Below are 18126 nucleotides of genomic sequence, written 5' to 3'. Positions count from 1 at the left end.
AGATACCATCGGTAAATCCTGGAAGTACTCCTACTTCTAACCCTAACACCAATCTGTCCTTCCGACCAGCCACCCCACACCTCCAAAACGCGGAAGTCTTCCACAAAGTGGGATACTCCTATGGAGGTGGTCTCGAAATCCTGACAACGCACGCCTGTGCTCTTCTGTTGTTTTTATTCTCCGTTGTCATCACAACCGTTATACACGATGTCTAGATATTCTAACATAACCTGCCTCGAGTGAATTGGACCAATGATGAGTAAGTATAGTGTTTGCATGAGTACTGAGGTTTACACTTTAAACTATCAATTATCATTGGTTGATTGTGTCTTCTGAAATTTTATACATTATGTTCCTACTTTATCTACATGTAAAAAAATTAAAAACTAAGTTTCCTAAGTTGTTCTCTAAAGAGCTTATAACATTAACTATTCGTTATTCATTTGTAGACATTTGAATTCCGTTCCCATAAACAAATTTCAATTTTGTTCATAAAATCAGGTAGACTAAAAAGTTTTCTTTACTTGTTTACCACCAAACTTTAATCAGTTCAAACTTTTATTTCATACGAACCACATCTCTCTGAAGTTGCTTCTACGCTTCAATTCAAACTTATTAAATATTCTCGCTTTTATTAATGAGTCCCTGCCTCATTGGAAATGATAATCGGAAGAAATACTTGTGTATAGTAATGCTAGAAGTACGATGCAAAAGGCAAATGATGTAAAGATTCTAGTGGCCCAAGAATTGGATTTAAATGTAAGTATAATTTTCATCTGCATTCAAGATTTTTATAACTAATGACATATTTTATGTTAAAACACACACAATTAAATTATTTAATTTAAATGAATAACAAATAAAATTGGTATATATAATATGATTAATCTTTAATAATTTTATATATCTTTTTTAAGGTATTTTGACGATTCGTTGGGCACGAGGAGTTACGGTCACATGGAAAGGCTGATTACCATCATATAAATGAAGATGAAATGAGCCATGACAAAACCTGACGACATCGGGAAATATTTTCTCTGAGGCTATGAAATATGAAAAAAAATCCAAAAAATCCGAAAAAAGTACAAGAAAAAATCACAATAAAGAAGAAAACAGCATTACCAAGAAACCGTCTTCAAAAATTCTACCAAAAAGGTTGAGGTCTAGAATGTTCCCGTTGGAGTTCCACATATCTATCTCTGTATATAGCAAGTACTTTCATTTTATGGAAATGTTTCCATAGTGTGGATCTAGGTTTCAACTCATCTATCATCTGAGAATGAAGCTTGTTTATAGCAATTATAATTTTAGATTAGTGCCGAAGTAATTCTTCCTTAAATTTTAATCTGTACTGTAATCACTAAATGTGTTTCCTAAAAAAATATGTTGCATATAACTTTTAAGTACCTCCACTGAATAGTTGAAGGTTAAAAAAATCGACAATGGGTCGAATCCATTTATTAACAACCAAACTTATATTAAATTAACCACATAACTTAAAGGTAAACTAAGTAGTTTTATTTGAAAAGTTATATTATATATGAATATTTGGGAATCACATTTATAGTCATTTAGTGTAGGTTGAAATATAAGGAAGAATTTCATTCGAAACAGTTCTACCATTTAGTATAACTCATCTCATCTCGATATTTCTTTGCTCTGTCAATTTGTTGACACTGTGGATTCAAACGAATAGAATTATACCAAAAAATATAACTGAACCACAACTTGATGTAATATTAATACAATGCAAGATCAAATAAAATTTACTTGAAAGACGACATTCCTCACCTCTCTTAGCAACAAAATATATATCGGCATTTAAGTATAAAGTTAACAATGTTAACAAAAACAATTTCTATTCACATGTTAATTATCTGCAGAATCACAGACAGTATTTCTTTGATTCAGAATAAATGTCGACGAGAGATCTGCAACTGATTTGATTTCAGTGACTCGTAATCGGAACCTTCGGACAGTAGGTTGCTATTATTGTAACTGTTTAAACATGTCACCTTTTTAAATCAAAAAATAATTCACGTAGTTGATTTTTTAAGCAAGAATTAGTGAGCGGCAAATTTCAACTAGGTACTGAATTTCTCTCTTTCACGTTTGGTTGGATTATCACCCTCAAACAACACTAAGATACCAATCTTTCTAATTTTGCTAATTTTATGTCAAAATTTATTCAGATTCCTCATGTCTAGATGACAAGTTCAAATAATGACAACACAATTTATAAACAAATGCAAATGACAATTTTCTGTGTAAAAATTTGCAATCTAGCTCTATCATTTGTAATTTTGATGAAATTTTCATCTACTTTAGTGCATATATATTTTAAGTGTCTCAACGTTTTCTTGAGAGCCAGTAACCACCACGCACGTTTTGACAACTTGCTGATAAATTAGACAACTTGGGCATGTTGGGATATTTTCATTCTGCTTAGTTGCTAATCTTATAATCGCGATTATAGGAACCTGGGATCATATTAAGTAGTATTTTTCTAGAAAAACTACTTTACCGTGCAATAAGGTATAACATAACTGAAAAGAAAGATAAATATTCAAGAGGTGACACACAATTTACTTGGTTTACCTATATGCTATATGCAAAATCTTAACATCTACTACATGTCTGATCGGTATTCTAAATAAATGATTTTCCAAGTAAATTGCGTCTCAATTCTTGACTCTGTTATAGCGTAAGCTTTATTTTCAAGAATAAGATATTTTTTCGCATTGTAAATTAAATTATATCAGCAGAATGCTACACAGTTAACTGTGACAGGAAACTAGCTCCTCGATTATTATTATAGGATCCTGTGTTCAGAATATCTCGACAATTTATAATAACAACTTTGTATACTTGGTAAGGCCTTTATAAAATCGGCCAACAAGCAAAATGAAATAACTCCAACATCAGTTGACAGTTAGTTGTCAAAACACACGTACAGAACCAGAGTTCTCAAAAACTTTTTCTCTCGTTTTAAGAAATTGTTAATAAATAATTTCATTATTTATTCCATATAGTATTATTCAAGTCTTAACCATTAATTTAAACCACACACATTTTCCATTTAAATTTGATTCACTGATGTTAATCATCAAATTTGACTTTCCTTAGACATTACATCTGAAATAAATTAATGGCGTGTATGTAGTTGTTGATTTTTTGAATGGTGAGACACCTACTGTTCTAAAGTTTCACAGCATCTCTTGAATGTTGAAATTGTTAATATTTTAAATTAAGTTTTGGGAACAGTTGTAAATAACAGTTGCTAGGTTACAACAAGTGTTCTATTGTTTTTTAAATTTGGATTCCCTTAGATACATAATTTATTGCAGTTAATCAAGGCGGAATATTGTAACAATTACACTAATAACGAAATATATCTATTTTAGAGCCCTGATTTCAAATAGTGTTAATTAATCATGAATCTCTCGGAAATCAAGCCACATGAAAATTTCCCGTGGGCTTTAATTTTGCTGTATCAAAATATTACCAATTATATTTAAAGTTCTCTTAAATAAAGTTAGGAGATAAGATATATTAACAAAACACCAAAATGTCTTAGAAACAGTAAAAAAGAATCCCGATTTGTATATATATCAAAAGTTAACCAAAGTTATACAATATTACAGAGTACAGAGAGTTTTTAGTGTAAAATATCGTGTTATATATACCGCCCCTTTGGTTGACTGAATCAACGCACTACAACGCCGTATAATCATATTGAGACATCCCTAATTAAAAATCGCTCCGTTATTTTCCTTCTTCCAAAAAAATCTTTGGTCACTGTGTTTTTCATTCTCATCTACAATATGATTTATTCAATCAATTTTTGAAGATCATTTTTGCAATACCCTCAAAAATTATTACTTTTTACTGATTGCAAATTTAAATAAAGTATCTTAAGAACTCCATCTACATCCCAACGCATATGGAGAGTTACTACCACGATTTTAACATATTTTTGAAGCTAGTATGGAGCATACAGGTAAAGCAAGTAAATTGTGTCTCACTTCTTGAATGTCTATAAGAGCATAAATTTTCATTTCAATTATGATATACCTTATTACAGATATTTTAGAAGAATACTGCTTAATAGGATACAAGGCTCCCAGAAAATTGTGAAATAGTGTGAATTACTATTTCATGATTTGGTTTATAAATTGTGATAACATTATTTGAACTTGTCATCCAGACATGAAAAATCTAAATAATTTGCGACATAAAATTATCAAATATGGAAAGATTGGTATATTGGTGTTGTTTGAGGGTGATAACTAAAGGTGAAGGAGAAAAATTCAGTGCATAGTTGAAATCTGTCGCTCACTTATTCAAGCTGAAAGAATCAACTACGTGAATTTACTGTTTATTTAAAAAGGTGAAATATTTAAACAGTTACAAAAATAGCAACTTACCGTCTGAAGGTTTAGATTACTAGCCCTGAGAGTCACTGAAATCAAATCAGTTGCAGATCCCTCTTTGACATTTATTGCTGCTAAGAGAAGTTTCAACTATTATAAGGTGAGGAATAGAATTGAAAACAAGATAACTAGCCTGATGTATAAACACATAAATAAAATTTTAATTAATTTGTAATTACAAAATAAAACGAGTAGGTGTGTGACTGAGTGACATTTTACAAACTTTCAAGTTTCAATAGCAACGAATTGTTTGTCAAAAAATAAAATAACATGTCAAATTATGTTTCTTTATGGCATATGTCAGAAGTATGTAATTTAGAAAAAAGTTGTCTTCTCTCAAGCAAATTTGATTTGATTCTTACATTGTATTAATATAACACCAAATTGTGGTTCAGTTATATCTTTTCTTATAATTCGTTTTAATCCACGGTGTCAGCAAATTGACAGAGCAAAGGAATATCGTGATGATTTTTCAATTTGTTATAATATTTTTGATGGTAGAACTGTTTCGAATCAATCTCATCCTTGTATTTCAACCTACAGTGGATGACCATAAATGAGATTCCCAAATATTTAAATATAACATAACTTTACAAATAAGACTACTTTGTTTAACTTATGTCGATATTTTAATACTAGTTTGGTGTTATAAAATGGTTTCGACACATTGCCAATTTTTTCAACCTCCAATTATTCAGTGGAAAAATATACAGATATATATATATATAGTTATTTAGGAAACACCTTTTCCGTCATAAATTACAGATTAAAATATAAGCAAAAACAACTACAGCACCATTCTAATATTATAATTACTATAAACATGCTTAATTCTCAGATGTTAGATGAGTTGAAACGTATGCCCATACTATGGAAAACTTTCCATAAAATGAAAGTACCTGCTTTAGTCCTCAGCCTTTTTGATAGATTGTGATTTTTTCTTGTACTTTTTTCGGATTTCTTGCATATTTTTTCATATTTCATAGCCTCAGAGAAAATAGCATGCCCTCAATCTCCGGAGATCTATCTTTCAACACTCTAATCCGGAGATTGCATGCTTGCATGAAATCCAACCCTGTGAATCCGACAGATACAAGAGACCTTGTCTCTTGGCTGTCTAGACCTCTGCGTCTCTTTGGGACATCTTTTCTTTACCATGTAGCGATTGTTACGTACCTCTTTAGTTTTCCCTTCTATTTTCCTAAACCTTTGTGGTTAATTACTCTTAGGCCATGATCTTCGCATCGGTGCCCGGAGAGGCCTCCTTGTTCCAATAAACAAAAATCATAATTTATTCTGAAAACAAATCAATGTGTTGTTTTATGGAGCGTTATTCTGTGTTTAGTTGGGAATTCCTGTAAGTATAATTTAGCCAAAATTATTCCCTAAAAATAACAGTTTGGTACGATCGGTTTCATTTCTAGCACTACTGTACATAAGTATTTCTTCTAATTACCATTTTCAATGAGAAAGAACCTGTTTTGTATGTGTAATAGTTTTTGCTCGAAGGACCAATGTTTTGTATGTGCTGGACTAGTAAAACTGCCAAGTTTGTTATTTTTCTGTTTATTTTGCTCGGAGCATCTGAACGTTGTGTGTTGCTCTCGAGCTGACTTAAAAGTAAGTAACTTAAAGCTAATTCACCCTAACTAAATACAATTTTCAATAGACAAATAGAATATAATTAATACATTGGAAATCAGAATAGGAGTCATAATAGAAAAGTCAATCACAAGGTAGCGCACACACTTTCGAAATTGCTCGTTTTAGCACACCGGTTGTGCTTTTTACACTCACTACACGCACTTCTCCATCTTCACCAGGATGTAACTCAAGAATGCGTCCCATACGCCACTGTAGAGGGGGCAGTTGATCGTCCTTAATGATGACAAGATGTCCTGGTTTGAGGATGTGTTGACCCGCTTGTTTCCATTTCAACCTGGCTTGGAGTTCGGACACGTACTCTTTTTGCCAACGTTGCCAAAAGTGGTGTTTCAGTTGATCCAGTCGTTGGTAATTATTGAGTCGGTTGACAGGAATGTGGGAAAGGACAGGTTCAGGAATTGAAGTTAAACATTTGCCAATTAGAAAATGACCCGGCGTTAACGGAGATAAATCATCTGGATTTGTTGATAATGGACTTATTGGACGCGAGTTGAAAACTGCTTCAATCTGTGACATTACCGTATAAAACTCTTCAAACGTAAACTTATCATTGCCTAATATTCGCCTCAAGTGATGTTTAAAGCTTTTAACACCAGCTTCCCATATACCTCCAAAATTAGGTGATCGCACAGGAATGAAATGCCACGTAATACCTTCTTTATTCAAGAATTGATTAATATTATCTACGTTAGTGTCAACAAACAGAAATTCTTCTTTCAATGTGGAGTCTGCACCAATAAAGGTGGTGGCATTGTCGGAATATATGTTGGAAGGCAAACCTCGTCTAGCGATGAACCTTTTTAACATTTGTAAAAATGCCTCTGTGCTCAAATTAGTTAATAATTCTAAATGGATAGCCTTTGAAGCCATGCAAACGAAGACACAAACATAAGCCTTTATGATTTTTGCACCTCTTGTTATTCTATCTTTCAACAAAAATGGTCCTGCGTAATCCAAACCAACGTTTGTGAAAGGATTGAACTGATTAACGCGGCATTCAGGCAGATTACCCATCAAATATTCCGTATTCGTTGGCTTAGCCTTAAAACATCGAATACATTTCCGAATTATTCCTCGACATACGGTGCGACCTGAGATTGGCCAATAATTATCCCGTACGGAATATAATAATTGTTGAGGTCTGCAATGTAACAGTCTGACATGCTCATTTCTGAGGACCAATTCTGTTAAAACATGACTCTTTGGTAAGATGACAGGATGTTTTTTGTTAAAATTATAATCACCGTTAACTAATCGACCACCCACACGTATTAAATTGTCGTTATCAATAAACGGATTTAAAGACAATAGTCTGCTTTTTTTATTAATTGGCCTTTTATTTACCAAATCATTATACTCAGTAACAAATGTAGTTTGTTGCATTACACGTAGCAAAACTACCATAGAATTTTTTAATTCGGTACAGCTCAGAGGGCCAGATAGTTTTTTTTTCTTTACAATTTGAAATAAATCTTAACATGTATGCAACAACGCGCTTTAATTTGGTTATCGACGAATATCGTATGAAGATGGATTCGTCTGTAATGGTTGTTTGCAAACAAACAGTTTTTTGCTCTGGAATTATATTCGGTTCAGATTCCGTAAATTCTGGCCATTCTGACTTATCTTTAATGAGCCACTGTGGGCCATTTGACCAAAACGTGGAGGTTTTTAAAACATCTGTATTCGTACCTCGTGATAATAAATCTGCAGGATTTGACTGAGACCTTACATGATTCCATTGTTCTTGTTTTGTAAGTGACTGAATCACACCCACGCGATTTGCAACAAAGGTTTTCCAACGCGATGGACAACCTCGTATCCAACAAAGAACAATCGTGGAATCTGACCAAAATAATTGTGCTTGAATGTTGAGTCTGATTGATCGTCGTACCTTGTCTGTTAATTTTGCGAGTAATGTTGCAGCACATAATTCAAGCCTTGACAATGATACCTGTTTAATTGGCGCAACCTTTGATTTGGAACAAAGCATTTGAACAAAGTACTGATTTTTAACCTTACATCGTAGGTAAATACAGGCACCGTAAGCCGCTTCAGACGCGTCTGCAAAACCGTGGAGCTCACATTCCTCGTACTCTGGCTTCAACACAAACCGATCAATCTTCAAGTAATTCAAATTTTGAATATTATTTACAAATTCTGACCATAGACTGGATAAATGAATAGATATGGGATCATACCAATCTAGTTTTTGTAACCACAATTTTTGAATAAGGATTTTTCCCAAAATTGTGACAGGTGCAATCAATCCCAAAGGATCAAATATTTGACCTATTGTTGACAAAATGAAACGTTTGGTTGGAAATTGTTGAGAATATTTAAGCTGACTTGACAAGCATTCCATAGTATACCAAGCGTCTTATTATTGTCATTTGGTCCCAAATGAATTAATCCAACATTTAAATTGTTATTTACTTGAAATTTAGATAACAATTCTGAATCATTACACAACCATTTGCGCAGTTCGAACTTGCCCCGTTGTAAGATGTTTGACAGTTCTCGCTGAATGCGCAACTCTGCCTTTGAATTAGCACCCGTAATCACATCGTCTACATAGAAATCATTCTCAATGATCCTGCTAATTTCGGGAAACTCTGTTGAGTGACCCATAGCTAATTGTTTCAAACATCTAACACTTAAGAATGGTGCTGATGCTGTGCCGTAAGTTACGGTTGCCAGCTCATAGGTTTGTATTGCTTCATTTTTGTTGAATCTCCAAAATATTCTTTGCATGCATCGTTCATCAAAATGAACCAGAACTTGACGATACATTTTTGATATATCTCCTGTGAGAACATATTGATTAATTCGGAATCTCAATAGTATGGAAAACAACTCATTTTGTATGGTCGGGCCGCTGCATTGAACATCATTTAGCGAAAGACCGCTACTTGTCTTGGCCGACGCATCAAATACAACACGTATTTTTGTTGTCAAACTTGATTCTTTTAAAACCGCATGATGAGGTAATAATATTGAGTACCAATCTTCTCATCACCTACATCCTCGACTTGTTTCATGTGTCCTAGGTCGATATATTCTTGCATGAATTCATCGTAACTTTGTTTTAAATGGCTATTTTTCGCTAATTTTCTTTCTAGCGACTGAAATCTATTTAATGTTCCTTGCCTTGATTCGCCTAGCTGACCTTTTTTGTCGTTAAACGGAATTCGTACAATGAATCTGCCAGACGAGTCGCGCTCATAATGATCTTTAAAATGATTCTCGCAAAACTGTTCCCTTTCATTAAATATTTGATACGAATCACCTATTTCCTCTATTTCCCAAAAACGCTTCACGATTTCATCAGTTTTGTTTACGACTAAACAATTGACTGAATGCCTCTGATTCCCTTTACTCCAACCTCCTATAACGTTCCACCCAAAGGACGTATTTTGCAGCATAGGATTATGTTTTCCCAGTGAAACACGCTCAGGCAGTAGAACCTTCCAAAATATGTCGGCACCCAATAGGATGTCGATATCATTGCATATATTGAAAGTAGGATCTGCCAAAGTAATACGACTTGGAAGTGTAAAGTTATATTTTGGCATTGTAGTAGAAGGTATGGGTTCTGTGATCTTATTTATAATTAAACATGAAAGGCATGTTTTGAATGAACCTTGAACAGAAGAAATGTCGAGTATTGTTTGATATTGAATCTCCGATATAGTTTGACCAACACCAGAAATTTTAAATTGGGTTTTGTGTTTATTTAAATTTAACATTTTAACAGCCCTTTCAGTCACAAATGAACTTTGGGACCCGTTGTCAAGTAGTGCACGTAGAACTTGATTGTTGCCTTGTGCATCTGTTACATGAATTAAGACTGTTGACAAGTAGACTTGCCTTTGTTCATTTGCCACCGAGTGATTGACAATGGTAACTGGCACTTCAGTGTCAGTGACAATTTCACTGCCAACATGTGTCTCAATATGTAGTAAGGTATTATGCCTTTTGCCACATTTTCGACAACTAAATGAATGGCATGTTTTTGTGTTGTGTCCCTGTCTTAAACAGTTTAGACACAGCTTAAGCCTTTTAGTTTCTGAGATACGGTCATTTATTGAGAGCCCTTTAAATTTATTACAGTTGTAAATTGCATGATCCTTTTTACAATAATAACAACTGACCTTGACAGACACAGTGGCATACGCGCTTGATTTGAATGGTTTGTTCTTTGGCTTTTTAGACCTTTCATGTTCCAGTTTCTCTAAAAGCTCACAACGCCCTTTTAGAAATTTATACATATCCGCCATGTTTGGAATTTGTGAGTTGTTGTTGACGATCTCCCATTCGCGTCGGGTAATATCGTCCATTTTGGTTGCGATTATGTAAATTATAAGAGTATCCCACGTATCTGTCGGCTCGCCCAAAGATTTTAGAGCACGCAAGTTTTTTGTCACAGAGTCGCAGAGATCTCGCAATTGAACATGTGATTCCTTTGTAACATTTGGATGATCGAAAATGGCTTTAATATGATTGTGAATTATTAGGGACTTGTTCTCGAACCTATCTTCTAACAATTGCCAAGTAATATCATAATTATATGCAGTAATTTCAATGGACTCGAGCAGCATCCCCTTGAAGACACGAGCGCAAATAATAAAGTTTTTGAACGTCGGACAAAGATTGATTTGCATGTATCAATGACTTAAATGCATCGCGAAATTCTAGCCAACCGTCATAGTGGCCCTTAAAACAAGGTAGATTTATTGTAGGCAATTTTATACCTGTAATTGGATTGCTCGCGACTGTATCTGATGATGACGTATTCGATTGTGTTTGATTATTTATGGTATAATCGTTGATTAATCTAGTAATTTTTGTTGTAACGTCATAGAATGAATCTTCAAACTCCGCCAATTCAGAACTATCCTCATTACCTTCGAGGTAGTATATTTCTGTAGAAATGGAAGAAAATTCATCTAATATACACGAATGTTTTTCCAAACGAATTCTTAATTGTGCTATTAATTCGTCATTAATGATTGCGGTGTCTATAGAGTTTACGTAATTATGCAACCTGGTCAGCTTGCCTTTGATTGTACGACGTTTACATTGTAATTTCTTAATGCTTTCAGTAGACATTGTGATCGTTTTGTTTTTCAAATGTAAAGAATTTTTTAAATTGGCAAATGTGCATGCAGGTAGTAGATGGGAAACAAAGACTCAAGTGGTTGTAGACACGTGTTACGCAGGCCTTTCGACTTGAAACCAATGGTTGTGGACACGTGCAATGCAGGCCCTTTTGACTTGAAACCCTGGTTTGTTTTTGAAATGACCTTGATGTTGCTATGGTTGTTGATTAGACTTCCTTTTGCTGGAATTCTTCTGGAATCGATGCCAAATCCAAACTTGACTTGCCTGCACTGGTTATTTCAACTGGAACCGTTGCCAATTGAACACTAATTGCTGTTTTCGGTACGACGGAACTTATCGCCACGTATTCTTCTGTGTGTTGAACAGGTGTTTTCCGTTCGCCCTTGCTTCTTGCTAATCTTGTACACGTAAATCCGGCTCGAAGGACCAATGTTTTGTATGTGTAATAGTTTTTGCTCGAAGGACCAATGTTTTGTATGTGCTGGACTAGTAAAACTGCCAAGTTTGTGATTTTTCTGTTTATATTGCTCAGAGCATCTGAACGTTGTGTGTTGCTCTCGAGCTGACTTAAAAGTAAGTAACTTAAAGCTAATTCACCCTAACTAACTAAGGGGAGCGGGTTGCGCATTAGACGTTGCCAATGTTGACAAATGCTCTAACAGAACCTCATTAATAAAGAGAGAATATTTAACTATTAATTTCCTGTGGCATAGACAACTACAGTACTTACATTGCAAAGGCGTACAGGATTTGTACAGAAAGCGACTGGTACACGGTAATAAATTGGATAATGATAAATTACCCATGTGGTGTGACAATGTCAACGAGGTAAGCAAGCAAGGAAACCCTTTACTGACAGAGAAGGAAGAAGTAAGTAGTTACTGAATATTGTTCATTCAGATATCTGCGGACCAATGCGAGTCAGATTCAGCGGTGGATCAAGATATATTCTTACATCAATAGATGATTATAATAGGTGGTTCCAGGTTTTTTCCTTAAGTCAAAGAGAGAAGTTTTTGAAAAATTTAAGGAGTACAAAAGAGCTCTCAAAAAACTAACTGGTAATGAAATTAAAAGAGAATTAGCTGAGAAATTGAAGATCAAAGATTGCTAGGTTTTTCTTTAGAATAGAAATTAACCAAAGTAAGAAAGGAGTAACACTTAAACAAAAAAAATATGTTTTAGAGAAATTCAGAATGGTGGATTGCAATCCAATTAAAACACTATATGACTGCAACTCAAAATTTAACAGAGATTTAAAACCATTCAAAGACCTCACACGATACAGAGAATTAATTGGTACTCTAATGTACTCTAGTGTAACCGGCTTTACAATAATTAGCTGTGTCGTTGGATGTGGTACCGCCTTCCTTTCTGCCAATAGAACCTGGATTTGAGCCTCCTTTTCCTTTTCTTATTTCACTGTTCTTGTCTTTTAATAGGAACTTTAATAGGGTCACTAAATAAAAACGAAAATATCACTACCAACACTTTTCCGTAGTTGCTACCGAAACTTGGTTAAATGACGATCGTTACCTCTGCCATTGACAACGACAGAAAAGTCTCTTATTGTTAGCGACTTTTGTCAATTGTTCAAAGTGTGGGTAGCAACCAGGGAATATTGTTGAAAATTACAATTTTTTTTGAGTTGTTCGTCCTTCTTTTGTCTGAATTTAGTTATAATAGTTACCATAATCGAAAGAGAAGAGCTGTTAATTTGGCTTGTAACCTCGGTTACTAAACCAATAAACCATGTGTAGGGTCCGGAAAAAAGAAAAGCTAAGTGAAGGTGAGATACAGAGAGTGAAATAGTGCTTACACAGCTTTGTCGTCTAAACTAGGGATGCTATCGGTAAACTCTGATAGTACCCCTACTCCTAACGCTAATCCCAAATCTTTGTCCCAACTAGCCACCCCTACTCCTGCAAAGTCTCCCAGCTCCAAAACTCAGAAAACTTCTTGGAACTCGGTCACCCCCAAGGAGGTGATGTCGAAATTGTGTAACTACGACGCACCCCACCATTTATGGTTCAGTGTTGAAATTTATGTATATTGAATTGTATTAAAGTATTTTAGACCAAGTACCCTAAGAATTAGAAGAGCCTTCTCATAGAAAATAAACTCCTTGTTATTAAAGTAATTATTTAACGTTTCTAATTGAATGGAATTATTTGGTAGCACTACTGGCTAGTCGTCTCAGTCTCAGTTTCGGCTCGTATTTTTTGACAACTCACTGACAATCTTGACAACTGATCTTTGTGTAATTTTGTTTTGTTTGGTGTCCGATCCTATAATGCTCTTTGGCGAATTACAGAAAGAGGATATTTCAGTCTGCCAAAGTGTGCGAAAAATGGGATCATATAAATATTAATCAAGGAGATGACCCAGCTTACAAATTCCGATAATATGCATTCCTCAGTTAATTTAATGCTGTCTTGTTAACCCAAAGTAGTTTACCTGAAACATTCTTCTCAATTTACAGCGCAATGTAGCTTAGGCTATTATAAAGAATGAAAAATTATAACACAACTTAAAACAAATAATGTTTCATTTTCTCTTGGGAATCCAATTGTGACTGACGGGATGACCTGTAGGAGTGTACTGAAACTACACATAAACTGTTAAAATTGTAATTTGAATTGTGCGCCTGTAGACAGTTAAGTTGTAATTTTAACACTAAATTCTTAAATATAAGTTTTTCTCCTGAAATAATAAATTCTTCCAAGAAAAATTAACAGGTTATGGAGCCAGAAAAGCCCAGGGAAGCCCAGAATGGCTTACTTACTGAGAAAAGTAATGAAGTTAATCTAAAACGTCAATACGACAATAGAAAAGTGTTTTCTCGTAACATCTGGAATAAGGGTTCTTAAATTGTCAGCAAACAATCAATTGGCATTAATTGAAATGTTAACCGGCCGAGATAATTACGTAACGTGGCGATTTGCTCTAAAAACATACCTACAGCAAGAGGAGTTGTGGAACTGCATAGACCCCACCACATGTGTCATTGTGGACACAAAACGAGACACAAAGGCAAAAACTAAGATAAATTTACTAGTTGTCTAAATAAATTACGTGCACATGCAAGAGAGTAGTACTGCAAAAGAAGTATGGGATACGTTTTCATAAGTATTTGATGACTCTTTGTTGACACGCTGTGATGGGCTGCTGCGTGATCTCTATAATACTTCACTTACTGTATGTCAAAACGTAGAGAAATATGTGAGCAAAATTATGTGTACTGCTCACAAGCTCAGAAACATCGGTTTCGCAGTTGACGATGAATGGCTAGTTACATTACTACTCTCCGGTCTACCAGAGTCCTCCTATCAACCTATGATTATTGCTATTGAAAGCTCCGGCATGAAGATAACTTCAATTTCTGTGAAATCAAAACTATCACAAGATGTTAAACAACCTGAAAGTGACTCAACAGTATTCTCAGTCAACAATACCAACCACAAGAAACAAAGTAAGTAAGGGTGCTACACTTGTAATAAGTAAGGTCATAAAAGTCCTCAAATGCAAATCCAGGACCAAGGATCATCAATAAAAGAAGAAATGGAAGAAACAAATCAAATTTACTTGAAAGAAGACAACTTTTTTCTAAATTACATATTTCGAATAAGGTTCAATTGGACATTGGATGTTTTGTTTATATTTTAAGGTCTGCCATATGTCACAAGGAATCGTAATCTTAGCAACATAAATGTTATTTTCTTTTATTTGATAAACAAAATTCCTTCGTTGCTATTGAAACTTGAAAGTTCGTAAAATGTCACTCAGTCCAACACCCACTCCCAAATGTTCGTTTAGTTTTGTAATTACTAATTAATTAAAATTTTATTTATGTGTATATACATCTAGTTATCCTGTTTTCAATTTCATCCCTCACGTCGTCCGTATCACATATTCAAACTAAATTATAATAGTTGGAACTTCTCTTAGCAGCAATCTATTCTAATGGAAATATAAAGTTAACAAAGTTAACAAAAACAATTTCTTTTCACATGTTAATTATCTATCAGAATCACAGACAGTTTTTGTATGTCGACGATAGATCTGCAACTAATTTGATTTCCGTGACTTTCAGGAACAGTAATCGACATCTCCACAATAATGGCATCAAGTTGCCATTATTGTAATTGTTTAAATATTCCTAACGAGTTCCTAAGGAGTCCGCACGTTTTGACAACTCTGGGAATTTTGACAGCTAATGTGAGAGTATTTCGTTCTGCTTAATTGTTGTACTTATAATCGCGATACCGATTATGGAAAGAGGTTATTTTATACGACAAAACATCGCAGAACCTGGGATCCTACAGCAGTATTTGTGTAAAAAGCTACTTTAATGTGTGGGCAAACGCATCAAGATATGCTCCAGCTTTTCTTTTACATTTACCCAAAGTCATTTTAGCTTGAGCCGAACAAACTTTTCTAGAAAAACTACCGCCCAGTGATTAGTTTTTATAAAAAAATTAATCAACACCATATTCGCAAGTTATACTTTAGATAAAAGATTTTAATATAATGTGTTTGAAATTTAAAAATGAGTAATAATCACTTTACATTACAATCGTTATGATTATTTACAATGGAAAAATTACTTGTCAAATCCAGCCCATTTAGTTTAGCAAACAATAAATCATGGCAGATTCTATGAAATGCCTTTTAAATGCCTTTATAAACAGCATCAACCTGTAAATGATTATCAAGAGCACCAACTGTCGAGAGGTTATAAATAAGAAGGTTGGTCGCAGAAGATTTACATTTGCAAAATTCATGTTGACTCTCATTTATAATATTTTGGAACTATGGCATAATTATTTTGGAAATGATTTTTTTGGACAATCTTGGTAAACAACAAGTAAACTATCTCCATCCTTTAAGGTAGGTATAACAAACGATTTTTTACGTACGTTAGGAAATAAAGTAGATTTTAAAATCATATTAAATTTCATTGTTAGAGGCTTTGTTACTGAGAATCCACTATTCGTTCAATACTGTAGAAGGAATATCATAAGGACCTCTATTACTAGATAAATCAAGACTTCTGAGTTCATTGAAAACATCAATCTGGACAAAATTATAATTACGTTTTGAATATAAACAAAAATATTAGATTTGTGTCTGCATTGAAGGCTAAAAAGTGAAACAAACAGCTAACGAAGTGTAAATACTTATTTCTTTTGTTGTTTTTGGCTTTCAATGACGAAATTGTAAGAAGTTACCAAATAATTGTTCAAGATCAGTTTTGAAATCAAATGATATTTTGTACATATTCAGGTTTCAACAGCAATGAAGGCGAAATTTTATATATTTTCTTTGATAAGATAATAATAAAACTTAAACATCTTTTTTAGCTGCTTTTTTTCAATATTGTTAAACTTATAAATTCACATCAAATAATTAGGACCTTCCTACTTTCTGCATATTTTGGCAAATTGAAATAACCTCTCTCAGTAATTCGCCAAAGAGCATTATATTATTGGACACCAAACGAAACGAAATTACACAAAGATCAGTTGCCAAGATTGTCAATGAGCTGTCAAAAAATATTAACCGAAACTGAGATCTGAGACGGCTAATCATTAGCGCTGTTTTCTCCCAAACCAATTTAAACGTTTCTTCTCTATGAGAAGTCTCTTCCAATTCTTAGTGTACTTGGTCTAAAATACTTTAATACAATTCCATATACATAAATTTGAATACTGAACCATAACTGGTGCATTGTAGATAGACAATTTCGACATCACCTCCTTGGGGGTGACCGAGTTCCTGAGTTTTGGAGCTGGAAGACTTTGCAGGAGTGGGATTAGCGTTAACAACTCTTCTCTTTCGATTATGGTATCTATTATAACTAAATTCAGACAGAGGAAGGACGAACAACTCAAACAAAAATTGTTCCTATCAACAATATTCCCTGGTTGCACTTTGAACAATTGACAAAAGTCGCTAACAATAAGAGACCTTTCTGTCGTTACCAATGGCAGCGGTAACAATCGTCATTTATCCAAATTTGAGTGGCAACTACGGAAAAGAGTTTATTAAGGAATGAAATTGCACATTGATACTTGGAACCCCTCTGTATAGATACCCTAACGCAAGCGTCATGCTACGCAGGGTTTTTAGTTCTTAGTTTTTAGTCTTTGACGTTTCTAGCCGAGTGCACACTTTGTAATAATATAATAAACGTTTAGTGTTCTTGTAACATCGACTTTTAATCTCATCACACTCACACCTCAGTTTTCAAAAGTGTTTGTAGTGATATTTTTGTTTTTATTTAGTGTCCCTTTTTGTCTGAATTTAGTTAGTTACCAAATTCAGACAAATGAAAAATTTGTTTACTTGTCTGGTAACCTTGGTTACCAATTCAAGAAACAACTGAATTAAATTTTTGTTTTCGTACTATAAACAGTTTAATAACCGAATTAGCGATAATGAAATGGGAAAACAGCAAGTGTGCCTGCAAAAGTCGAGTGGTTCCGAATCCTATTGAAACCGGACGGCACATCGCCAGTTCCGTTCTACAAGAAGTTCTTACTAAGGGACAAAAACCTTGAAAGATGGAAAGGAAAAGGCGGTTCAAATCCAGGTTCTATTGGCAGAAAGAAAGGTCAACCGCCCGGTAAACCCTGAGCACGGCTCCGTTCCAAGTTCCGAAAGAGTTAACTATCTAAAGTAAGTAACAACAGCAAAATTCGGCAAAGCGCCACACCGACATCAGACCCCCAAATGGAGTTAGACATAACGTTCGTACTTCTGTTTGAATTTAGTTATTAGAGTTGCCATATTCAGACAAAAGAGAAGAGTTTTTAATTTGGCTGGTAACCTCGGTTACTAAACCAATAAATCATGTGTAGAGTCCACGAAAAAGATAAGCCAAGAGGTACCCGAAAACTAG

At 34.2% G+C, this 18126-nt stretch overlaps 1 long non-coding RNA gene across 4 annotated transcripts in view; it reads left to right on the top strand.

The window, feature by feature from the left end:
• The window catches only part of LOC126264217 (uncharacterized), a 136459-nt gene that overhangs the window by 33931 nt on the left and 84402 nt on the right, over positions 1–18126 (top strand). The window contains exon 3 of one of the 4 annotated variants that reach the window (XR_007546978.1): positions 13133–13274. The exons of the other annotated variants lie outside the window; for them this stretch is intronic. This is a non-coding gene — a long non-coding RNA (uncharacterized LOC126264217). Of the gene's footprint in view, positions 1–13132; positions 13275–18126 lie in introns of those variants that run through there. 4 annotated transcript variants of the gene reach the window in all.

This window comes from Aethina tumida, chromosome 1 (assembly GCF_024364675.1).
Source record: "Aethina tumida isolate Nest 87 chromosome 1, icAetTumi1.1, whole genome shotgun sequence".
NCBI lineage: Eukaryota > Metazoa > Arthropoda > Insecta > Coleoptera > Nitidulidae > Aethina > Aethina tumida.
This window is presented reverse-complemented; position numbering and strand designations above follow the sequence as displayed.